The sequence below is a fragment of the Bison bison genome, unplaced genomic scaffold (genome assembly GCF_000754665.1).
Source record: "Bison bison bison isolate TAMUID 2011002044 unplaced genomic scaffold, Bison_UMD1.0 scf7180017864480, whole genome shotgun sequence".
In the NCBI taxonomy this organism is placed as follows: Eukaryota; Metazoa; Chordata; class Mammalia; order Artiodactyla; family Bovidae; genus Bison; species Bison bison.
The window spans coordinates 2,551,749-2,560,592 of record NW_011495040.1 but is presented as its reverse complement, the minus strand read 5'-3'; the positions used below and the strand labels follow the sequence as shown (position 1 = coordinate 2,560,592).

The following is an 8,844-nucleotide window of genomic DNA, read 5'->3' as shown; positions in this document are numbered from 1 at the left end:
TTAAGTGGACTGTGACAAGATTATAAATGATATGAAAAATAACATTTTAACATTTGGCCATCAACTTAAGGAAATGGTTTGCCTATACAAATTTTGGTAATTTTTAATATATTCTACCCTCATATGGTCCTCAGAATTAAAGCATAATAAACAGAAAAGGAAAAAGAATGCAACTGAGTGCTAAGGCAGAAATCTTGCCAGAAGTAATGAAGGTAGAGTATATACTAAATATCAAGTGCAGAATTTCATAGGGCCAACAAGTTAACAGTCTATATTTTTCTCTTACACAGGCGAAGTGGATTTTGCAATTACCAGTTGCGTTAAATGCACCAAATAAAGCTCCTAAAATTGATACTATAAGGCGCCACCTTAAGTTTTCCAGGCTGCAACTGTGCATAATTTTAAAATGGTTTTCTTAAATTTATTTATTTTTTTAAACATAACACAAGGAAGGTGTTAAAACTGGTGTAATAGCTCAATAGAATAAGTATTCCAGATTTTGGGAGGGATGAAGAGGAAGATATTCAGAACCCTTCACCAGAATTCCCCCAACTTGATCATAGTGGATTAATGATGTGCTTTGTGGATGTGGTTAGTCAATCACACCAGCTTGACGGATCTTTGTTTCTGCACCAAATCCCATTGAGTTATCTGGTCCCCTTGGCTGACGAAGAACCATTAGGCGAGGAGCACTGGCATCATCCAGGGTGATATTCTTCAAGCGATTGACCAGCCTATCAGGTCGTGGAGCTGCAACAGCCTTGGGGCCCTCGCAGACTCGCCAAACATTACAAGCACTGCACTTGCCAGTGCGCTGATTAAGAATCACTGAGAATTCCACCTCATCTCCTGCCTGTAGCTCAATGCCATCCTGAACTTATTTCACATGGAAAAAGAGCTTCTTGCTATCTCCTACTTCATAGTTAATGAAGCCAAACTGATCTTTCACACACTCCACTGTAGCCCTATGCAGGGGTGTGATGTTGTAGGCCATAGTCTGTGCGTTTTGGCCCAGGACACACAACTGGAACTTGACACTCTCCCCTTTCTGCAGGCAATCCCCTTTGTTGGCCATCCCAACTATGCCAAATGGATAGACTTCACCTTTCATATCCCCTTCGTCCACAATCTCAATCATTCCTTGGTACTCATTCTGTGTTGGATCAACACTCCTCAAGGGGCGAATGACTTTACCAGAGTAGATGGTGGGATCAGCTTCCTCAGTAATGCCATTCACTGAGTGTGTTTTGTTCACTTTTTCTGCACTGACTTTGTTGCCTTTTCCTTTAGACAAGCTGTACTCGACCATGTCCCCCAGTTCCAGGCTATCAACATCACCAGAGAACTCACTGTAATGGAAAAAGATTTCCTTATCATGATTGGCTGTTTCAATAAATCCAAAATTATCCTTCAAAGTTGCCACATAACCCAAGAGCCTCTTGGAGTTCGAATTACGACCTAAGAGTCGCACACAAGTTGCAATCTGCTGTCCAGGCCTCTGTTTGTCACTAATACTAAATTCAACCTTGTCTCCTATTTGAGGAGAAGTAGATCCTTCCACATCCTTGGCTTGAAAAGCAATAGTCAATTTCACCCCACAATCATCATAAGCAATAATGCCATCCTCAGCCTCCTTTTCTTTGCCTTTATTTGGGCTAGTGGTTTTAGGATTCGAAAAAGTGGCCTCTTTTTCTACAGTGCCCAGAAAACGATGATCTTAATGGGAGTGGAACGAAACCGTGCCCTTGGGAAGTTTTTTAATCCTAATAGCATGATTTCTTTGGGCAGAGAGCATATCAGGGAACCACAGTAAACTCTACTTCATCTGCAATATGAAGCTGGTTCCCATCCAGAATTTCACTGAAGTGGAAGAACATACGAGCATCACGATCCACACACTTGATGAAACCAAAACCATCTCTCATGGCAGCAATTACACCCCTCTCTCTGGCTTCATTAGTGAACTGAAATGTATTTGATAGAACTTCTATGTTGGTTGCTCGTTCTAATTTGTCACGACGGTCTGTTGAAATATTAAACCTAACGTGGTCACCTTCCAACAGGGTCACCTTGGATTTTGTATCTTTGTCTCCAAAGGGAAGTTCTTTAGGAATCACAGAATCAACTTTGATGTGTCCTGGCAATGGGTCATTCTGGTTTTTACTGGGTACTTTGGGGATGACTTTGGTTACAGTTCCTTCAAAATGTTCAATGCTGATATCTTCAAAAATGACTGTTCCTTGAGGCAACAGTCTGACATCTGTTGCAACTTCTTTACCATTTCGGTCCTTAATTGTGAATTCCACGTCATCTCCAGGCTGTAAGGATTCTAAGTCACCCTTAAATTCACTACAGTGAAAGAATATCTCCTTTACAATATCGCCTCTTTCAATAAAGCCAAACGCCTCTTTCATGGCACAAACTACTCCCTGATAGCGAGCTTGTTTCTTTTTCAACAGCATAATATTACGAGCACTTACAGCACCAGTATATTTATTGTTATCAATTACAAAGTTTATTTTATCTCCAGTTTCCAGCTGAACATTCCCTTCAACGTCTTCAGGGGTGTAAGTCAGATAAAACACTTCTTGTCCATTAATTCGTTTTTTCAGGGAGGATTTCTTGTTTTATCTTCACCAGTTTAACAGCTATGGGTTTCCCAGTCCGCTGGTCAGATGATACTTCAAATTCAACATCATCTCCTACTTTTAAGTCCTGCAGGTTGCCATTATACTGTGAACAGTGGAAGAAAAGTCTAGCTTGCCGTTCTGAACACTGAATAAATCCATAAGAGGTTAGCAGTTTTTCAATAACCCCAGTCTCACGCAGTGCTGCTGAAATACCATTGGGGTACCCATTATGTCCATTGTTGTGGAGAAGGTTTGGATCAAAGCTCATCTCGCAGTGATAATCAAATATTGCACTTTCAGTAGTATTTGCTGATTCTTCTTTTTCAGCAGACGTTTCAAAGAATGAAAGTTGCTAGTATTAAAAAAAAAAAAAAAAGAGCGAGAGAAAACGATCAAGCTAATAAAGAATACAACTGCTGCTGCACCGGGCAGTCTCACAGTACAGCACTGAAGAAAACAAAGACTACTAGCAGCGTTGGGAAGTGCTCTTTCAAAGCTGTTGAGTAGGCACAAACTTCTTGTTTCAGATCAAGTGTTGTGTCTTCAACTTAAGTGTACTCTTCTTTGGTCTTGTTGGTTGTTTCGAGGTTTGTTCCCTGCCTGATCTGAACTTGAAGCAGCAGTTTCAGGTGGTAAAGTCTGTTCTGTTACACTTCATACCCAACAGCTCAGCGCCCCCTCTCCAGCGCCGCCATCAGATGGCTTTCTTAAGTGAGTGCCAACTGCCTCTCACTGCTGGATCTGGGGTGATGCAGCTCAAGAAAGAGGAAGGGAAGGAAAATACAAAGGTTCAACTTTTACTGATTTGTGGCAATTACCTCCTTCCCGGAGAGGTATTGTGTGAGCAGAAGAAAAGAACAAAGCGCTGGGAAATGCAGCCTCCTCTGGAAGCTCCCAACCCCTTCACCCCCTCCCCACTCCATCCCAGTGAAGAACAGCACAGAGGTGGATATGATGGGTACATCAACTTTTAAGTAGAGTGTTCAAGATTTAAAAATTAAACATGTTAAGTTGCTTCAGTCGTGTTCAACTCTTTGTGACTTTATGGACTATACTTGCCAGGCTCCTCTGTCCATGGGATTCTCCAGGCAAGAATACTGGAGTGAGTTGCCATTTCCTCTTTCAGGGGATCTTCCCAACCCAGGGATCAAAGCTGTGTCTCTTAAGTCTCCTGCATTGGCAAGCATTGGCTCTTTACCACTAGCGCTACCTGGGAAGCCCCCCGCCAAAACTAAACATAGCCAGAGGATTTTTTTTTTAGGGCAGTGAAAATATTCTATATGATACTCTAATGGTGAATCCATATTATCATACATTTGTCAAAGCCCATAGACTATACAGCACAAAGAATGAACCCTGGACTTCCCTGGTAGTACAGTGGTTAAGAATTTGCCTGCCAGTGCAGGGGATTGGGTTTGATCCCTGGTCTGAGAAGATTCCACATGCCCCAGGCAACTGGGCCTGTGTGCCACAACTACTGAGTCTGTGCTCTAAAGCCTGTGCTCCACAACAAGAGGAGCCACAGTGACGAGAAGCCAGTGCACCACAACTAGAGCGTAGCCCGCTCTGGCCGACGCTAGAGGAAGTCTACACGCGCCAAGGAAAACCCAGCACCACCAAAAATAAATAAATGAAAATTAAAAACAACTACAGCAAGCAAAAAAAGCCCTTTCCTCATTTACCTTTCTTCAGAGTCCTAAGGAGTGGCAGGTCGTGGGCAGACCTGTTTATGGGAAGCCCAGAAACGGACATACATGGAAACTCTAAAGCCGGGTCACCCAATTGCAAAGGAGGAGAGATGGCCCAGTTCAGCCACAAGGACAAGGCTCAGAGCGCACACGTGGAGCTGAGCAGTGTTCCTTCCTGAATGGCAGAGCTACGGTCACATATAAGAGTATAAATGACTTCAGGCTGCTGACGTGGCTGGGGGTATCCAAGGCAGAGCGCCTGATGCTCTCGGCTCCTCCACTCAGGCGGCTGAGACCGCTGAGTTTTGTGTCTGCCCATGTGAGGTACAAGGGAGAGGTGAGTCCATCCACTTATCATCACCTTTTGCATGGCTTATTTGCTGTTTCAAGAGCACGGCCAAGTAGGTGCCCTGAATGCACACAGGCCTGTCCCTTGCGCTTGATTCATGGTGTGGCCTCCGGCAGGATGCAGGTGTGGGGAGTTGGCAGTGGCAAGTCAGAGGTGTGGGAAACTCTCTCCATAGAGATAAACATCTCTTGGCCCACTAGCGTAATTACAGAGATGCTTTGTGTGGAAGAATCTGAGGAAGAAATAATAGCAATAACATTTTGGAAGCAGGAAAGCAAACCAAGGTAGAATAACTGGCTGAACAGCCTTTCGAACCCAATCCCAAGTATGACTTGGAAACAGATAGAGCAAATGTTTCACTCCACAGACTCCTCAGAGGGAGGAAACTGGAGCTGCAGGAACTTCTGGGTCCAGCAAGCAGGAGTTGTGTGGTTAATTGGGTGAGGACTAGGAGAAGCACTGTCTGAGGAGTAGTCAGAATATGTAAGTGGGCTTCCCAGGTGGCTCAGTGGTAAAGAACCCGCCTGCCAATGCAGGAGACACAGTTTCGATCTTGGATCGGGACGATCCCCTGGAGAAGGAAATGGCAACCCACTCCAGAATTCTTGCCTGGGAAATCCCACAGAGGAGCCTGGCCGGCTACAGTCCATGGGGTCGGGAAGAGTAGGTCATAACCTAGTGACTAGAACAACAAGAACAAACAACAACAATAAATGTAAATATATGTTTATAGATGCAAACCAAGCTAGGATTATGTAAATTACCTTGCACTCACCAAAAGCAATGTTTGCGCTTGGTAAACAATCTATGAGTATCTACTGTTAATGTCTTTTCTAGGTCCCTTAAGACCCTTTTGATTCCACTAGGCACATATCCCTCTCTTGCAGTAGAAATCTGGAGTTTCTTTCACTCTCTGCAGAGGGTAACAGAGTGGGTCTCTGGATTGAGGGCCAAAAGACTGAATATGTGGATTGTAGAACAGAATGATGGAGGACTCATGCCATTAATTTATAAATTCAAGGACTTTCAACTCTTCTTGCCACTCAAGGTTCAGAACATGCTGGCAGCCTGACCCACCTTTCAGGAAGGAACCTGGAAGATTTTCCTCTAGGAGTCTGGGCAGCTCTGGGGTATGTGGGAAACTGCCCACCCAGATCTCCTACAATATGGTCAGGCTCCATCCACACAGGCTGGACTGATGAGGAAGTGCCATCTGAGATAGCTCTTGGGAGGTTTTAAGAGGGAAGTTAAAGAGCTGGGGTGGAAGGAATAGTATAACAAATATGCAGACACAGGAAAGGTGAGGCCTTGGAGAAAGGGGGTGAATGGAACTGGGCCAGGGAGCAGGGCAGGAGTAGGGAGAAATGGGAGATGAGGTTGGAAAGGGTGTCTGGGATCAACAGGTGTCTGACAAAGGGATGAGTGAGCAGGAGCAACCGGGTTCATCTGCAAGTCTGTGCTGGTTGTTGCCCTGGGGACCAGATGGAAGAAGGCCCTTAAGACCAAGCTTAGGAGATGAAAGCTATTTTAGTAGATAATAAGGAGCCTGATGAAAAGTTTGCAAACAGGAAAGTGACGTACAGAATGGAGTTAGACTTGAAAGACGAATTAATTTATGAGCCAGATGCTGAGGAAGGCGATGTGGGGCTACACCAAGGTTAGCTGGGAAACTCTTGGATGAATCAGTGTCCATATTTAGAGGATGAAGAAGAGATCAGAGTACAAAACAGAAATTGCTCAAAAAGGAATTGAGCCCCTTGGACAGGAAACAAGAACTCTGATGGAATGCAGGAGAAAGGATTGAGCAAGAGAGAGAGAAAGCAGCTGCCAGCCCATCGGATGAAAACAAACACCTTGAACTCGACAGGAGACTTCAAATGTTACTAAACTTTTTTGGCAGTTGTCTCTCCTTTAACCAGCCTAACAAGGAATGCCAGGAAAGACTCATTTCCCTTTTCCACTGATGTGGTCTCTTTTCAGCTTTCCAACTGAAAACAGCCTCGTGGAAGCATTAACTTGTTTGAAGCAGCTTACAAATAGAGGAAGTTTGGGAAGTTGACTTTCCCAGCAAGTGTTTTGTCCTTGGAGATTCTTTTCCCCTCAGCGTTCTGCATGGGACTTCCCTGACAACGTAGGTGATTACTAGGTCCATCCTTCTGTGACGAGAGGTGGCAGTGCCAGCAAAGTAGCCCATGAAGGAAACAGGATCCTCCCCTCCAACTCAGAAGTTGTATTTCCCCACCTGCCTGCAAACTTGAAATTGATCACCTTCTTTTTTCTCTGAATAAAGGCATGGAGGTCTTGGTTACAAGGGCAAATAGTGGTTCGAAAAGGGAAACAAAATGTTCATTACTAACCATTTACACCTTGGTTCATGTAGCAGGGCCCAAAGGAAGGAAGGCGTCCCAGGATAAATAATAATTCATACTGATCACACTTGAGAGTAAATTAAAGACATGCACAGTCATCATCTTGATCCTCAGAGTAACACTGAGGGCCTTGTAGGAGTATCATCTCCCTCTGACAGCTGAGGGAGTCAAGACTCAGAGAAGTTCAGTGACTTGCCCAAGAACACACAGGGAGCTGGCACTGGCAGAGCAGGTGTGGAGGTGGACAGTCTGGGGCACCCTTCCAGGGTTCTGTGAGGTGGCAGGACATCCAGAGGACCTTGGGCACAACACCACCTTCTAGGGTTGAAGCCATATTGTTTGTTTAGTCCCTAATTCATGTCTGACTCTTTGTGACTCCATGGACTGCAGCCCTCCAGTCTGCTCTGTCCATGAGATTTCCCAGGCAACAATACTGGAGTGGATTGCCATTTCCTTCTCCAGGGGATCGTCCTGATCCAGGGATTGAACCTGTGTCTCCTGCATTAGCAGGTGGGTTCTTTACCACTGAGCCACCAGGGAAGCCCTGAAGCCACATTAGGCTCCCATAAATTTCACTCACTGCCAAGGCCTCTTCCTTCTGAGTGAGATAGAAAAAAGGGAAGAAGAGAATCATGGGCAGTAAAACCCAGACCACCCATCAATCCTGAAACCCACATCTCCATTCCAGTTCTTTGTTCCTCTGTGGGAGAAGGTTCTGGAGAGCCAGCCCTACAGTCACTACCCGCTCCAGATTTCCCTCCAAGAGCCAAGATTTCTGCCTGAAAACATGGCCCTTTCTGGGAATTCTGTCCTCCTGACATGTGATCACTTTAGTTCACAGTCCAAGGTCCCTGAGGTGCTCAGAGGTGGGAGTTGACTGCCAGTAGAACAGCCCACCAAGATGGATAAACACAGAGGTGGCTCCAGACATTCTCCAGAAAGGACTTTGCCTCCCAAGCTCAGGTCCTGGATGGACATTCATAGGAACTACATCTGAAGGAGGCAAAAACACGGCCATGACTCTGGATTCAAATAATCCCAAATAAGCTGCCGCTATAACAAACCTTCCCAGGCTTCCCAAGTGGCACTAGTGGTAAAGAACCCGCCTGCCAATGCAGGAGATGTAAAAGACATGCGTTTGATCCCTGGGTCTAGAAGATCTCTTGGAGGAAGGCATGGCAACCCAATTCAGTATTCTTGCCTGGAGAATTCCATGGACAGAGGAGACTGGTGGGCTATAGTCCGTAGTGTCACAAAGAGTTGGACGTGATTGAAAGGACTTAGGCCACACACACATGACAAACCTAGACAGCATAGTGAAAAGCAGAGACAACACTTTGCCGACAAAGGTCTGTCTAGTCAAAGCTATGGTTTTTCCAGTAGTCATGTATGGATGTGAGAACAGGACCACAAAGAGGGCTGAGTGCCAAAGAATTGATAGTTTTGAACAGTGATGCTGGAGAAGACTCTTGAGAGTCCCTTGGACTTCAAGGAGATCAAACCAGTCAATCCTAAAGGAAATCAACCCTGAATATTCTTTGGAAGGACTGTTGTTGAAGCTGAAGCTCCAATACTTTGGCCACTTGATTCAAAGAACCAATTCATTGGGAAAGACCCTGGTGCTGGGAACGACTGAGGGCAACAGGAGAAGGGGGCGACAGAGTATGAGATGATTAGATGGCATCATTGACTCAGTGGACATCAGTTTGAGCAAACTCTGGAGATAATGAAGGACAGGGAAGCCTGGTGTGCTGCAGTCCATAGAGTCGCAAAGAGTCAGTCACGATTTAACAACTGAACAACAGCAA

The 8,844-nt window shown here is 45.1% G+C and overlaps 1 pseudogene across 1 annotated transcript; it reads right to left on the bottom strand.

The window, feature by feature from the left end:
• Positions 1–271: 271 nt before the first annotated feature.
• Positions 272–3,322, bottom strand: LOC105004572 (annotated as a pseudogene). The gene has a single exon (XR_827241.1). The product of XR_827241.1 is annotated as a cold shock domain-containing protein E1 pseudogene (transcript).
• Between the last annotated feature and the right edge of the window lie 5,522 nt (positions 3,323–8,844).